Source organism: Ambystoma mexicanum, chromosome 9 (assembly GCF_040938575.1).
Source record: "Ambystoma mexicanum isolate Mex_15411 chromosome 9, UKY_AmexF1_1, whole genome shotgun sequence".
Lineage (NCBI taxonomy): Eukaryota > Metazoa > Chordata > Amphibia > Caudata > Ambystomatidae > Ambystoma > Ambystoma mexicanum.
Genome location: NC_090931.1, coordinates 849,154,974 through 849,172,197, shown reverse-complemented (window position 1 = coordinate 849,172,197; position 17,224 = coordinate 849,154,974). Strand labels below are relative to the sequence as shown.

The following is a 17,224-nucleotide window of genomic DNA, read 5'->3' as shown; positions in this document are numbered from 1 at the left end:
GATGACAGTGGGCACACCAAGACAGTGCAGATTGAAGGCAGGCACTCACTCTTGAGAAGGCAGCCAACAGTATTGCAGTGAGTGGGGCAAAGAAGGGACAGAGGAGGCAAACACAGCAGTACGTAGGCAGGAGGAACAGTGGTGTGCATCTTCCATCCGCAGCAGCCGATAGCAGAGTAAAGGACCTTAATGTGTAAGTTACGTCCTGTGCGCAGTGACGCAGCACACCTATGCAGCATGTCTATGCGGCTCACGATAATGACAGGGTGGTATAAGGCACGCAACGCACATCACTGGTTGTGTGCAAGAAGGTTACGATCCAGACAAGTTTCTCAGATGTATTTGGGGGTGCTACGCAATCCGTTTCCTTCAGGTTTGCCTCTGTGCACATGTGCATGTTTTTTTTAAATACTTTTTGAGACCTACAGTGTGTTACATGTGCAATTTTTGAGTCTCTGGGTGCCTCTACATATTGCGTACCACTTTATTCAGTTTCCAGAGCTTTCTGGTTATTGCGTATGCCATTCTTTAGTCTCTGTGTGCTTCCGCATATCACCTACCACTTTTTTCATTTTTCAAGAGCTTTCCGGGTATCTTGTATGCAATTTTTGAGTCTCTGGGTGCCCCCGAATATTGTGTGCCATATTGTTTTGCTTTTGGGGTACATTGGAGCCTTGCTGGACCACACATCTACGTCGCACATCAAGTAGACTGTTCCCTTCCGCATATTGCCCAGGACAATAACTTGGTGGGCCTTCCATTCATCGCTTACGTCTGTGATATGAGGAGAAAGGCCCCAAGAGGGAAAGGGAGCAGACAGGGTTGGGATGGGGGACGTGGTGAGGATACATCGGCCCCAGCCCCAGGGGCTCAGGGACATGGTGTGGAGAAATCTGACCTAGCCCCAGTGGGTCGGGGACGTGGTATGGAGACATCTGTCACAACCCCAGGAGGACGTGGCAGGCCCCTGTCCACAGGTAGTCCGGCACCTGGATGCCAATATGGTCCTCTCGGGCCAAGAACGGACTCCCTGCACAGCAGGAACAAGTTCCTCCAAGACAAAGCAAGGACACTGGCCCACAGAGGAAGAAGCAATTCACTGATAAGGAGCTCCAGATCTTCATTGACTACCTGACCGATCACTATCATGAGATGTGCCAGTATGCAGGGAGCACCCATACCATGGTGGGTGTTGCTTGCAGTTTGTCTGATGTAGAGCTGCTGGTTGACCTTTCACAGGTGCCCATTCCTTGCCACTCTGCCCTTCTCCATCACCCACTGTTGTCCTCCATGGAACACTACATGTGGTACTTTTCCATCTATGTTCCTTCTCAGCTCTCCGACCAGGCTGCTTCTTGCAACAGTATTCATGTCTCTGTATTCCTCTCTTGGACAACCTGTCTCTGCCTTCACCCACTTTGATGTAAGACATAGCCATCGTATTCTCCCCTCCAGCCGGTCTCCTCTTTGCAATGATTTTCTCCTATCCCCTCTCTCTCTCTCTCTCTCCCCCTTGAACTCTGTCATCCTTTGACACTGGGTGGTCCATGCATATTTCCTTGTTCCATTCAGGAGTTGTCATGGATGTCCAATATCTTTATGTTGATGCAATGTATGTCTTTGCGAGGGCAAACTGTTTTTTCAGATGGGATGCAGGTGATGCAAGCCAGGTGGGTACCCTGTGCAGGTTAGTGAAGGGCACTCTGGTTGGCACTTGTGTTGTAGTTGGTGGCAGGGAGTCTGGCACTGTGTGGGCTTGTTTTTCTTTTACTTGTATTGAGGTGAGCAGGTCCAGCTTCATGGGTGCATGTGACACATGGTGATGGTAGGCTGTTGTGTCTATGCATGCTGCTTTCTTAAGGCAATCATGGTGACACTGGTTGCTGGGTCATAGTTGTGAGGGAGTCTGTCACTGTAGAGCCTTTGTTGAGAGTTGTAATGTGGGTAGCAAGCCGGCTGTTTGTGAGCTGTGACACATGGTGATGGTAGTGATGGGTAGTGATTCCTTGCACTTTTAACTTGTGTCTTGCCTGCCACGTTGCACACCATTCAATGTTTTTTTACTAGTCATGTCTACCCACGCAGGCAGCCTTATCATGCTCCCTCTTCCCCTTCTGGGAGTCTTGTCTCAAGACATTTCCACACACAGAACAGCATTGCTGTCAATTTTGGGGATGCCACGTGCACCACAGACACCAGACACATGCCATTGGCCAGGGGTTGTTGTTTCCCATGGTGAACATGTACCGACCACCAGCAGATTATTTTAGGCCTGTTAACAGCTGCTGAGTGCATCTCAACACTCCCTTCAGTTCAAAGCACACTGGACCCAATTCAATGCAGTCCCTATGAAGTCTACCTTCCCTTCCTCTTTCCTGTTGCCTGCTCCCTTTTGTGTGGCAGTGTCCTTGGCCTCTGTGTCTCATTCCTTTGTCATGTCTGCTTGTTTCTTGCCTTCCAGTATGACAGCTGCCTCTGCGACGAGCCGCCTTCTGCCGGATCATGTCTTCTGTTCAATTGGTGATATTTTTCCATCACACCGTCTTTGGCTTTACATCCTCGGTTCCCCTGCCAGTGTTTACTGCACTTTCCCACTGCCACGTTAATCAAGGGATGCCATATCGTGGCATTGGGAGTACTTCCAAGTTGATCTAGGGTTTCCAACCTCTCAGTGGTCTCTTTTTGGGAGTCCTCTCAGTGTCACACTGGCTGTGGCCGGATCAGAGTGTTCACAATGTCCCATCACCATGAAAATAGTTAAGTGGTCCTACACTGCATGGCACTCGGGGGGCAGGCACTGTATGTGTTGTGGGTGGGTAAAGTATCACTGTGTGAGGTGTTCATATTGCATTGGCATGAAGTGGGCGGATCTGGCTAGGTGTAGGGGCACATGGTGATGGGTGGCTGGTGAGTTCTTGTTTGCATTTGTTGCATGTCACTTAGGAGGGCACATGTTGCTTTAAAATTGGATGCATGGATGTGTTGCCTGACCTCACATTGTGATGTATTTCTCTATAGAGGCATTCTGCAGGCAAAATTGTTGCTGCGATTGAAGGGGAAGTTGCGGCTGTATGCGAGTACAGGACACAGCATCAGGGTTTGGTGTTTGCCAGGCCTATAGAGGGGAGCATCCATGGATTCCAGGGTCCAGCTGGTGCAGGCTCACAATGTATAAGGTGCACTGCACCTTTCTTGCAGTGCACTTGCATTTTTCAGAATCTGCATTAACTATTTTGATGTGACTGTGTGTTGTGGGAATAGTTGTTCTCAGGGAATGGGTTGGCAACTTGACCTGTTTATTGCTGTGGAACACGCAAGGGGGTCCAAGGCAGTCCTCGCATGTCTTTGTTGATCACTTCCATGTTGTACTATGCCTTCCTACTTGAGGTCTCAGACTTGTAATTGCAGTTGTCCATGTTTTGGTGTTTGGGGACTCTGGTGCTTGTGCTGTGTGCTTTTGAATGTACTATATGGACACTGCTGGTTCAAGTTGCTGCAACTGTGTTGGTAATTTTTGCACAGCCATACTGATTAGGGATATACTGACCACTCTTGCTCACTTACAAATTGGCTCATACTCAGTGGAAATTTAAATATGGAGTACAACTACTCCCTATTCACAGTATGTAAGAGACATGTGGAATCTTGCACCCCTGGTTTCACACTCCCAGCAACATGGATAGGTTTTGGCCAGTAGTACACGTAGTCCCACAGGTGGACAATAGTATTTTGACTGGCTGATTGGTATAAGTACACATGTAGCCTCTGATGGCCATTCATAACTAGGTGCTAAGAATTGAGTGTTGCCAAGTTGATGCATTTTTCTATTCCAACATGTTTACTTGTTTATGAATTTCTCACATTTGTGATTTGGACTTATATTTTTGATATCTCCAAAATCATTTTGCTCCCAACTTTGAACATTGGGAGTGGAATACTCCCACTTACAAGTTTGTTCTGGGGATCTGTTTGTGCATGTTGTTTTATGTTTAATGGACCTGCACAATTTGGCTCTCAGAGAGACTTATTCTCAGGGTGTTGTTATGGACCCAGAGGCTAGGCACCAATTCATAATTGAATGGCACCTGGGATATAGCATCACTGTGTGTGCTCCACAGGGGCAGGGTTTTATGTGAAGTGTGATTGCATCAGCTGGGTGCATGCAGCTCCTCCATGTTTCCTATGGACAACGAAGGGCAAGATTGGTGCCTGTGCGTGCAGGGGGATGGTTGTGGCAGATGGATCACTGGGTTTTTGTGTACCTTTTCCCAATGTGAGGTTGCGTATTGAGATCCATGAATTCATTTGGGTTTGCGTGGGAATAGGCATACGCTTACATAGCCGTGGACCGTCCCTCAACATGCCCACATTTTGCCGAGTTCTTCCTTATTCTGCATATTCCACCCCCTACTTGGCCCTCTGCGTAGGCCCGGCCCACACTCTGCAAGGAGCCTCGTGCAAGAGATGGTCCGCTCGTCGAGACGTTCCAGGCGTGCCCAAACTCCACGCAAGTCCAGGTTATGTCCTGCACAGTCGATTCTACGTTTCGACATACAGGTTTTTGCCCGCAGATTGCCTCGCCGAGTCCCATTTTGCCACGCAGATAATTGCATAAATCAGGGCCTGTGTCTGTGATTGCACCCTGCAGTGCATTATGCGTAACAAGCAGTAATTACCCCTCAATGCTCTGGCAGCTCAAAGGCATTGTTACTGTGGAGTGTCTCAGTGCCCTCAAACGTGCCAAAATGAGATGCTGCCATGGTTGCCTGGAGCCTGGGGCAATGATATCCAGAATGCCACGAACATTCCGAAGTAAGTCCAAGCTGCTGACTGGTCTCTCCCAGGAACCCTAACAGCTGATGATTTCCTGCCAACGTTCTGAACCCGATTGCTTTCTTTGTGCGTGTGCAGGCAAGTTGGCTTGCCAAAGAGCCGGAAGCTAATTGTAAGCAATATTCAGATAAAACCTACATAGTTACACGTGCCAATTAGTAAAGAATTCAGGCCATACTGATTACGCTTAAACTATATTTGTAATGTGCTAGTGTACAGCTGTGCTACTTGCTGGTGCTGCGTATCTGTGTTTCTAATTTTATTGAGCCTTGAAGACACTACTGTGGGATTTCCCGGTGCAGAGATTGTGCTTTGTGGATCCGACACCTCATGTGCTTGTGACAAAACACACTGGGGCTACACAGTAGTGGCTCCTCACACTAGAGCGCTACATGATATGATATGATATGATATGGCATTTATAACGCACCTATACACAAGTGTATCAATGCGCGGCGCGGCAAGGGTAGGGGAACAGAGGGAAGACAGACAATGATCCTACTAGGCCAGGTGCCATTCAGATCGAGCAAGTGCAGAGGAAGGGGGGAAAGGAAAGTGCGGGTGCCTGGGGGGAGGGAAAGTGTGGTACATAGGATAATAAATAACAAGATAAATAAAAGAACGACCAGCTGGTGGCAGTGCAGGGTGAGTGCAGACAAAGTGCAGTACATAGGATAATAAATAACAAGATAAATAAAAGAACGACCAGCTGGTGGCAGTGCAGGGTGAGTGCAGACAAAGTGCAGTACATAGGATAATAAATAACAAGATAAATAAAAGAACGACCAGCTGGTGGCAGTGCAGGGTGAGTGCAGACAAAGTGCAGTACATAGGATAATAAATAACAAGATAAATAAAAGAACGACCAGCTGGTGGCAGTGCAGGGTGAGTGCAGACAAAGTGCAGTACATAGGATAATAAATAACAAGATAAATAAAAGAACGACAGACAGAGTGCAAGTGGGGGGACTGTGGGGATACAGAAACAGTCCTCAGGTGCAGGGGTTGCCAGGGAGGCAGTTTAGGCATGCAACTGGCAGGGCATGGGCCCGAGATCAGACGGGTGGCCAGGTAACCCTGCAGTAAAAGTATCTGCAGGACTTCTGCAGTGGAGAGGGGGAGAGAAAGCAGAAGCAAAGAGGAGGGTTTTAAGGATCTTCCGGAACTGACGATGGTTCTCCTCATGTTTCAGGGAGGCAGGGAGGCTGTTCCAGAGGGATGCCCCAGCTGAAGAAAGAGATCTACCACCAACTCGTTGCTTGGTGAAGCGACAGATCCTGGGGGAGTTGGAGGCGGATGAGCGAAGAGCTCAAGAAGGGAGATATTTAGGAAGAGAGAGTTGCAGATATTGGGGCCTCAGGCCCCAGAAGGCCTTGCAGACAATGCAAAGGGTTTTGAACTTAATCCACGCAGCCACTGGGAGCAAGTGCAGAGATTTCAGTCCTGGAGAGATACGATCCCTGGCCTTGAGGCCAAAGACAAGTCTCGCAGTCCTGTTTGGGATGAGTTGCAGAGAGTAGAGGCAGGCAGACTTAGATAGAGGCTGTTGCAGTAGTCTAGCCTAGAGAGATTCAGAGCTCTGGAGACACTAAGCTTCTGAGAGAAGGAGAGGAAAGGAAGAATACCTCTGAGGAGGTGTAGCTGGTAGTGTGACTTCTTGGAGACATCAGAGATGTGAGGAGAGAAGGAGAGTGTGGAGTCGAAGATGACCGCAAGGTTTTTAGCCTCACAGGTGGGAGCAGGAGGAGGGGCAAGGGAGGCCGGCCAGAGTGTGACAGGAAAGGAGGGAGTGGGTGTGCCGATGGGGAGAATCTCAGTCTTACTGGCAGTAAGGCAGAGGTCATTGACGGCACCCCATTCCTGGATAGCAGATAGATATTCAGAGATGAGGGAAGGAGAAGAGGAGGCTGAAGGTAGCCTGAAAATGAGCCAAGTGTCATCTGCATAGCACTTAAGGTTGGGGCCAAAAGTGGCAATGCGGTGGGCAAGAAGTGCCAGGTAGAGGTTGAAGAGCCAGGGAGAGAGGTGATACCCCTGGGGGACACCACAAGTAGAGAAAAAGATAGCTGAGAGGAAGGACCCAAGTTGGACCTGGGAGGGTCAGTCAGAGAGGAAGGAAGTCAGCCACGCCAGGGCCTGACCGGTGATACCGAGGATGGCACGGAGACAATTTAGCAGGATGGCATGGTAGACAGTGTCAAAGGCAGAAGAGAGATCAAGCAAGATGAGGACACAGGGGGTGTTAGAGTTGAGGTTGGAGAGCAGGTCTTCACGGATGTTCAGGAGAGCAGTTTCCATGCTTCTATCAGCTCTGAGGCAACAAACAGATTCAGTGGAGATTAAGTCTTATCGTGGTGCTGGGACAATTTAACACATTGTAAGAGGTACTGCAGGTCTCTTTGATGAGAAAAAGGTTCTCGTAGGTTTAGGCAGGTAGGAGGAGTTGGTGAGGAATCAAGGAGCATGGCAGATGGAGTAACAATAAATTGAGTGTGTGGGCAAGGCAGAACTCCATAGAACTGGAGACTGGCAAGCAGGGGCGGAACAAAACCTAGATTTCGGGTGGAGGCTAGCCTTTCAAATGTTGGGAGAGGCGCTAACTTCAGAGACGGTGGTGAATGGGCACATTTATTTGTGTGGGGGTATCTAATCAGACTATTCTAATTTTGCTTCAATATTACAAGCAGTTAACTCTCTCATATAAGTCTGAAAGAACCCACTTAAGGACTGCTGTGAGAATGAGCTGTCTCCTGTCACCAAACCCCTTCCAATCACTCCCCTGGCATACAGGTACTAACCGCACATTACACATTTTTTTGCCTAAAAATGTATGCATATGAGTGCAGGTTTGAACAATGAAATGCTTTGCAGTGCCTTTGTTAACAGGCGTTGTTTAACATTTGTGTCCTGTTCTGTCCGGCCACGGCTCTGTAGGTCAGCCAGGTCGCGCCAACATAGCCCAACATTCGAGGGGTGGGGCGGTGGGCTGAAGCCCAGTCAGCTCAGAGGTGTTGTGCCACAGCTGGCGAGCCAGGTGGAAATAATAGCAGAGAAAAGAAACACATACACAATGTAGACAGCTGACACTTGAAGACCATACAGTAGCACCTGGGTGAGGCGCGGCATGGCACAAGTCCTGGTGACTTTATGGTAACATGCGAGGATGCGCAGCACTGAACATGTACTTGCTGCAGCCACAAGTCCCCCGTACGTTTCATCCAAGATGGCAGCACCCATGGGCAAGACCTTTTTCCGCAACAACCCACCATGATGTCGACTCAATGGTACACAAGATCAGAGGCGTGGACGTGGGTATAGCCGCCTCCACACACCAACTGGTGGACGAGGATTGGGGGTGCAATGCAACACATAGTCCCTTTTGCATTGCATTCTGGGAGTTTTACTGCTCCTTTCCAAAAGGAGGAAAGTGTCCAGGATTACCTTTGTGTAAGGAGAAAGTTGCCGCCATTAAATAGTAAGAGACTCCAAAGGAGAGGAAAATGTTACCACTAAGAGGAACGCTGTTCTGTTTAAGGTAAACCACTACAGTGAAGAGAGCAAACAATGCCACTTTAGTGAAAAGCACTGATTAAAACAAGCATTGTCAATGCCAACAGTCTGGGCGTTTGTGTAGGCATGGGAAAAGCACTTGCCTAGTACTTATACACAAGTCAATACTGTTGGCTTTGCCAAGGCTTTTTCTTAACAGCAAATGGATAAAAGGATACACATGGTGCTTATAAATCGAGTGACTGAAGGCAGACCTGGTTAAGACATTGTTATTACACTAGTAGCATGTTTACAGCTCATATTAAGTCACCAACTCTCAGAACAATGCTTTGAAAAAACACTGTCAGGCACTTCAAGTGCTTAGTTTGATGGCAAGGCTTGATTTAAGCGAGCTCTAAGTGTTCCCATGAAGAGGTGTTTTGGGGGCGGGGAGGGGCAGGGATTTGGTCGGAATGGCCATAAGGATTCACATGGTCATTGACAGTCAATGGTTGGGCAAATAACCACATAACACCTACAAGCTTTGCGGCCCTCCTCATATGTCATTTCTCCCTATCTGTGCTCTAATCCAATAGTTTTGGCTTATAGGTGGCGTGAAAGTGCCACCTAATAGCCGAAACGACAAAAGACACTGAGGATAAAGAAATGGAAAAAAGAAGTGCAGGTGCTCACCAGTCTTGGTCGATATTATCAAAGCTTTCAGTCAGTGTAACATGTGTGGAGGGCCTGCTCTGCAAAGGATCTCTGTTGGCACGTGGATGTACATTATTTACTCTGGCCGCAGGTGAAAGCCTCTGTGTCATGGCACAGTATATAATCATGTCACCTAAGCCCTCTCTTTCTGGATCCCTCCTTTACCCTCTCCTTTTGGGTGAGCCTTGACTCTCTCTCTTACACATAACACCCTTGCTCTCTCCTCTCTGTGCTCTCTTTCCTTCTCTCTAAGTCTCCCTTTCTTGCCCTCTCTCTCTCTTTCCCTCTTTTTATCTCTCTTTCTTCAGATATCGTAGGCTCCCTCTCTGGGGTTTCGGTTCCCTCTCTGTGCTTATCTGCCAGCCACCCTCCCTCTGTCTTTAGATTTCGCTTCTCTATGTCCACCTGTCATGAACTGTTCCTAACTGAAGGCCTCTCCCACAGTTCTCTCCCTTCCACCCTTCTGGTTATTTCACGTGCACTTTCACTTTCGCCACTCCATACCTCCTTCAACATCACACTTTTCCCCCGCCATCTCTCTTGTGTCATTTTCTCTCATGGACTCTCCCTCTCTATGCATTCCTATTGAAGCCGACGTTCTTGGATCGTCTGCACCACAGGCTCTGCTGCTCCCTCGCCCGCTCTTCCCCTCACTATCCCTTCTCTCACGTCTGACTCCTTCCCTCACACACTTGAACTCTCTCTCTTTGCCGCCCTCTTCTGGCTACTCTGAATGTGTCTTTTCCTCCCTTTTTCATGTGCCCACAATCTTGTCCTGACTCACTATTTGAGTCCGTTTGTGTTTATGCCCAACATATTTGCACCTCTCAGAATGTGTACCCTTCCTCATTTCGGTCCCTCTCTATTCAAGCTCTCCCGTCTTTACCTTGTTTGTGTTCACCTCTGTTTGTATCCCTCTCTTTCTGTCCCTTAGTGTGCGTGCTCCGTTCTATATTTGACTCCCCCAAATTGTGCTGCTCGCAAAATATTGTCTCTCTGTCTATGTGTGCCCCTCTGTGTCTTTGTTTGCGTGCCTCTCCATTTCTGCCCCTCACTTTTCATCTATTAATGCCCCTCTCTACGTGTGCCCTCTCCTTTCGTCTCATTGTCTATTAGTGTCCCACTATTTGTTAAATGTTAATGTTAAATGTTAAAGGTATTTATATTGTGCACCGTCACCAACGGAGTTGCTCCCCAGGCATTCTGCCGGATCTGTAAACAGAAGGTGGGCGGGTTTGGGTTATTCGGGAGAAAAAGGAGTAGGAGAGTCGGAGAGGTGGCGTGCTGTTGGTGGCTTCAGTTCGGTATACACTGTGCACTGAGCTTTGGTTTAAGTATTGGACCTGGGCTGTTGGTGCTGTTTAGGTGTTGTTGGTTTGATGTTAATGCAATGTGGTAAAGTGCGTGCGGTTTGCTGGGCGAGAGTTGTGTGAATTTTCGGGTGAGTTAGGTATGCAGAGATGTGAGAGTCCTGGTTGCGTCACGTCTTGTTTGATTTAATTTGTATTACTATGGGTGGGATTAGTAGCTACTGACCTTTCTTGACCGTCTGACTGTTGTGGGTGTTGGCGCAGTGCATTCCCTGCTGTGTACTAGTTCGTTTTTGTATGATGTGAATCATCTATTTCTTTGGCACTCTCTATTTGTGTTCCTCACCGTTTATGTTCCTCGATATCAGTAAAAAAACACTCTAATGTTCCACACTACTAGTTTGGTTGTTTCTCTGTGCTCCTCTGTTTGACTCCTGGTCTACGCATGCCCCGCTTTTGTTGTCCCACTCTGTGTCTGGGTCTCTTTGTTCCTCTCTGTCTCTGCCCCTCTCTGGTAGTGTGACTCTATATCTCGCTCTGTATGGCCGCCAGTATTTGTCTCACTATGGGCGCCTCTCTATTTGCATCTGCCTCTATGTGTATCCCACACGTTGTTCTTCTCACTGTTTGTGTCCCTCTCATTTTGAAGCCCGCTGTTTCTCTGTTTAGTAATCTCGTTGTCTGTGGGTGCCCCTCTTTGGGTCTGCTCTCTCAATTTGTGTCTATCAACAACCGTCTCACTGTCTCTTTGCCTCAATCTTCTTACCTCTCTTGTCTGTGCTGCCGTTTGCATTCCTCTTTATTGTCTCACTGTCCTTGTTTGCCCCTCTCTGCTGTGCCCCTTTCTATTTGTGCTCCACACTTTTTGTCTGCCTATCTTTTTGTGACCTCTCAATGTGTGTCTTTGTCTAGTTGTGTCCCTCTCTTGTTGTACTTGCCTCTTGTTCTTTCTTTCTTCGTCACACTACCCATATGTTTCACGCTTGCAACATTTGTGGCTTCCTCTATGTGGGCCCGCTCCATGTGCATCTTTGTCTAGTTGTGTCCCTCTCTTGTTGTGTTTGTCTCTTGGTGTTTCTCTCTTTCTGTGTCACAATGCCTGTTTGTGTCCCTCTCTGTACAGAGCTTGTGTATCCCTCTATTTGTGGCCCACTCCATCTGTTCTTCTCCCACTCCTTCTCCGCCCATGTCAGTTACCTCGTGCTCTCTGCTTCACCTCTTCACCTTTTGTTTTCACTTCCTCTGTAGGCCTGTCTTTGCTTCTGAGCCTGAGTTCAGAGCACTGCGTCATCACAATGTAGTTAGGCGAGAGATCGAGGAGAGATCAGTGGCCTGGTTGCTAATTCGCTCGCCCTAATCTGTTGCAGGTGTAAGGAAAACAAGCAAACAACCGGGAGAATTTCTATCAGGGACTTGGACACGCAGGCGGCCGTCTGTGCACAGCCCTGCCTGCATTACTCTCAGCAGTGCTCTTGGCCGGCGACAGGGGAGAGGGATTGTTGCGTCACGTCGTGTCCTGCATCTTATGTGTCACATTGTTGCCTGGTGCAGGTCCTGCAATATGACTGTGGGCACTGCCGGCTTAAGAGGTTCGAGTTCTTTCGATGCTGGGCCAGGCGAGTGTGCAGGTGAGCACACAGGTGGCAGATAGAGGCGTAGGCTGGGCTCGCATTTTGTGTTACTGCGTGGGGCCTCCCACAGCGAAGGCTGACCAGGCTTGGTCCAGCGGCTCGGTACAGGTTAATGACTTGTCAACATTTTGCACCGTGTTACCTGCCTGAGTGCAGGTAGGCTTCTGCAGCCTGGAGAAGTGCCAGTACTAAATAGTACCACATTAGAAGTGTCTCTCTGTGGACCCTGACGGTATCTGCCCAATTAAGACCCTTCAATGAGAGTGGGAACATGGGTTCCAGTAACAAAAACCGTATTCAGGATGACAAGGTGAAACCGGTAGTTGTGCCTGTCAACAAAAGTATTTACTTGCTGTTCACAACAACAATATGCCCGTCAACCAGGTGCATGCTTGGTGCAACCCCACACAGGTGCAGGAAACAGGCAGAACATCACATGGGGACACTCCTAGCGAGCATGTATGGAAATGTTGGGTGCGTTGAAAGGGTGTGTGAATTGGAAATATGTGCACTACAACAAAAGTGTATTCATAAAGGCTAAACATTGCCTTGGTAACCTTTGCGAGCACACTTAAGTCAGCCATACACATTCTAACTGTAGGTCTTGGGTGTGGTGTCTGAACCTTGTTGAAAACACGCGTGTTTGCGTTGTGTGATGCCAGGAGTAACTACGGGTATGTGGTGTCCAATGTTTTTGAAGAGAGGGGCTTACTGTAGAGTAAGGTTACGTCATGCCAGACTACCAGTAATTCTTGGTGAATCAGGGATGATATATTTTATTCATAAAGCACATGTACACAAGTGTTTCAAGGCGCGACGAGGCAAGGGAGGAGAACAAGGGGGACAAGACACCAATCTTGCTAGGCCCAGTGACGTTGAGATCTTTCACATTGTGCCTGTCAGTAGCAAATTACACCTGATTCACGTGTAAATCCCATTTGTGGTTGCAACTTTTGCCGAGTTGTTGGCATGACTTACTGCTGCTCTAACTAGTGCCATAAATGGCAGGAACTTGTCACTCATCCCCATTGTCAATAAGGAGCCCCGCACAATCACGTTGAGGGTGACAACAATCTCTCTGAAGGGGGAAACACACAAGAGCAGATGCATTAAACTACTCCGTTGCTGGGGCTAACACCCACAAGGAAGGGTAACAGCTGCAACAGAGTGCCGGGGGGGGGGGGGGGGGGTGAGGGTATGCCACTGAGAGGAGAATATTGTAATGAGGTTGCACCACCCAGACTGAGGTCTGTGGGGGTGTCATGCCTGATTATAAAATGCTGCCACTCAGGAAGAGAACACTGGAGGCTATGCACTGTGTGTAAGTATGTCCATTGGGAGGGCGGGGACTGCCACAGAGAGGGAAAGACTGTTAATGAGTGGGGGAGGGGGTGCTACAAGTGATGCTCTCCACTGCCACAGAGGGGACGGGGGCTCACTTTTGGTTAGGGGAAAAGACTGTAACTGTGTGGCAATGCTGCTGCTTCTGCTAAAGGAAATACTAACTGCAAGCTAATGAAGATTGCCCGTGCTTATAGCGCAGGGTAGTCTTGATTCTATTAAAGACACGGAGGCGAGCTCATGCAATGGCATCTAGGGCATTCTCATCAGGGGTGTCGTTGTAAGACATTATAAAGTCGGCCGATTGGTCTGCTGAAGCGACGTGAACTCATAGCTTTTCAAAATATGAACATTTAAACTAGGTATGTCTGTTTTACTCATAAGTCCATGAGAAAAAGGAAATCCAATCATTTAAAGCATTCAGGAAAGGATTTTCAAAAGTTCAACCATGGCACTATAAGCCCCATGAACCTTTAGTCCCCAGTAGTCCTGAGGCTCCCACGTTCCACCTATCAGGTGCTAGCCCTCAGTATAAGAGACCCCTGCATGGGTCCCTTCCTCTTTCTTTTGGCAGCAAACTCTACCCGATTCCAAACATAGTAACTTGCTCTCTGCAAATTCGTCCGTGTTCAGGACTTCCAGCTGTCTTGACAACTCCACGGTCGCTCTGGCCCAACAGGAAAACGTGCATACTCCGTGAGAACCTCTCCATCCTCCCGTTACATCTCAGGCTGTTTTCTGTTCACCTCCTTTCAGGAATGGAGAGGCACCATGAGGGTGGGAAAGGAGCTAAAGAGCTTCCACAGTATGCATATACACAATGAACATCAAGTCTTTGGCATTTCAGGGTGGGATATAATGCTCGCCTCCGTGTCTTAAATAGAGTCAAGACTACCCTGACCTATAAGCATGTGCAATCTTCATTCTATGTCAAGACAGGAGGCGAGCATTATGCGTGTTCAAAGCTTGCCATCACTTTACTAGTTATCTCAGACACAGGTTTGAAATAAAATGTTTTAAGCGTCGCTTCAGAAGACCAATCGGCCGAATTCATAATGTCTTGCAACGACACCCCTGCTGAGAATGCTCCAGATGCCATTGCATAATGCTCTCCTCCTGTCTTGACATCAAACCAGTGCCACTGAGGGGTCGTCACTGCCACCAGGAGTGATGGGCGGAGAGATGCGGTCACTAAGCTGAACGCATCAGGCTTCTTTGTTAGTATGGTGGTGCCACTGTATGCAAGAGCACCAAACTCGTTAACTGTTACTGCTGCTCATGTTGGCAGTAAATCCAGCACATTGTGAGTGGTGGGATGAAAGTGTTGGTCCCTATTTTGGAGTTGCACAGGACTCCATTGGGGTTAAGAGCATTTACTGAGGGCAGTAAATATAGCTGCGGGAAGTCTTCACTTTTCGGTAGAAAAAGCTTTCAGCCAAATGCTGGACACTTTTTCTCTGGCTTACCTCCAAGCTCATAATAGGACGATGTCTTAAATACGGCAGTAGATCCATTGCCGCCGTTTTTTTGCCGCACCACCATGCTCATAAATTATGCCCATTGTCCGTCTCAAGACGCTATCCTCAAATGGAAAATCTCAGACATTGAATTATGAAATAGTTCCCTTGCCACATATGTTGCGATCTGTAAATGCTGGATATACTGCAATGACTTTTTTAATTCAAATACTTTTTCAATTAATATTATTTCAACGTGAGTTTATTTCTATGAATGGCTCTTGATTTTCTTTCATTCCACTTTGAAATGAAGAGCTGTGCACCTGATGGGTGCCTTTCCTCTACACAAAAGTGCACCCTCTTCCAGGGGTTGATTCACAAAGACGTAACCAGCAGGGATCCCAACTTACTCTTGACTTACTCCTATAGAGAGGCTGTTTGATTCATTAAGAATTTGCCAGCAGTAACTGTGTCTTACTCCTGGAAAGATAAGGGGAAGCCAAGAGCATGTGAGAGTTACAGACAGGAAATTCTTAAGTATCGAATATTCTACCCCCAAGATGGAGAGTAGTTCAGAGTGCATCAGATCCAATCTCTTGCAATTGCTCAAATATTTACATCAAGTCAATACAAAATCAATCTGTCACAGTATACTCAGCAGGGTTGGACTGGAACAAGAAATAGGCTCGGACACCCATAAAAAAGTATCCCACCCCTCGCCTCAAAAAAGTGGCCCACCCCTCACCTCACAACCCTTGACGACTGATGCCATGAACGGAAGTGATGTCATTTGACCCCACTCCAAAGTGACATCCCGGGAAGCAATGAAACACAACCTTCCAACCCTTGACAAAACAGGAAGTGGCATCAAATAGTATTGTTCCTAAGGACACTACGAAAAATGTGGAAAAATATGGTTTTGCAACAAAAAAAAAAGTTCCTTTTTTTTACAAAACCGGCCCAGGCATGGGCAGAAACCAGCCCCCATTCCCCAGGGACGATCTCGGCCCGGGCACGGGCTGAAAGATAGAGGGGCCAATCCACCCCTGATACTCAGCCTTCCTTTGCCCCTCTACCGACTATCTACAATTGTTCATAGTCCTACAATTGTTTCTATTATAAATGCCTACAGGTTGCAAGACACCCCACCTGTGCGTGAATTGTTATACATACAGGATTATTGCATACATCATTTATCCAGTGGTGCAAACCATCTTTCTGAGGGTGTGGATTTTATTCTCGGCAGTCGTTCATCTGGGTGTGGAGTCATTGACTCAGTGGAGTGGTGCGCTTATGAGTTGTTGCCTCTACTCTCACAGGGTACCTATAAGAATAAAGCAAACATATCAATCCTGGCCTTCTTGCCTGTGCTGGTCGTTTATGTCAATGTTTTTTCAAGCATGGAGCAAAGCAGCCACTCGCCAAATGGATGTGCAGGAAAGTAGCCACTTGGCAATGTGAGTTTCTTTCTCAAAAGTCAATATGAATTTTGATGCAGTTAATAAATTGAAAATGTAGCTATTTTGCTCCACTGCCAGGGTGGATATGTAACAAAGGTTGAGCAGTTTGCCATGTTTTTTTTTAAAAGTTAGGCCATGTCCCCACTTTTTCCATAGGCTTAACAAAAACAAGGAAATACATTGGAGAGTTGATTTGTACCTACTGAATTTTTTAAATAGTATATTTCAATCATGAATGATCTTTTCCTCGGCTAAGTATATTGATTCTTCCATTTTACAGTCTCGTGTGGCTGCATGCCGTGCAAAAGCATGCATCCTACACAGCCTTCAAGCGTTGCCGGAGCAGGACAGTGTGCAGTCATAGTTATGAATAATTATCCTCAATAACAAACTCCCTCTAATGGTGCTTTATCCACATTTCTGATCATATGGCTGAATCACTGCCCTCACCCACCTACAACCTTATTCGCTGCACACGAAAAACTACTACAAAAAAACAAAACACTTCAGCCTGCTGGCTTCTCTTTATACTGCATTAGCAAACACTTCATAAAAAATAAGGGAAAAATCGGTAAATACTAGACAAATCCCAGCTGAAATATGTCTGCCATGTTAATGTTTACTTTTGGCCAGAAGAAGCTTTTTTTCCAGGTTTTCCAGAATATTTTCAATTAATCATATTAATAGAACTGGTTCACTGGAGGTCAATGGGACAGAGCTAGTATGTGGTCTACTAGCACCAAATGGAAGCTTGAACGCTTTCCCAGGCTCTGAAAAGCTTCACACTCATACCACTAGCCTTAGCAAACAGCACCTGCAGTAAAGAATGGTTATTTTGTTGGTACAATCATAGATGTAAACCCAAAACCAAAAAAGTGATGGCTGGAAGGTCTCAAATTAATCTGAACCTGTGGCATTGCTCTGGGCAACCTTCTACAACACCGTTTTTTAGCCTGTCTGCGCCATTGCAAAAGGGGTTCACCCATATTC

At 47.3% G+C, this 17,224-nt stretch overlaps 1 protein-coding gene across 4 annotated transcripts in view; it reads left to right on the top strand.

Moving 5' to 3' along the window:
• ERBB4 (erb-b2 receptor tyrosine kinase 4) overlaps positions 1-17,224 on the top strand; it is a 2,687,977-nt gene that overhangs the window by 1,695,820 nt on the left and 974,933 nt on the right. The gene's annotated exons all lie outside the window — the stretch shown is intronic.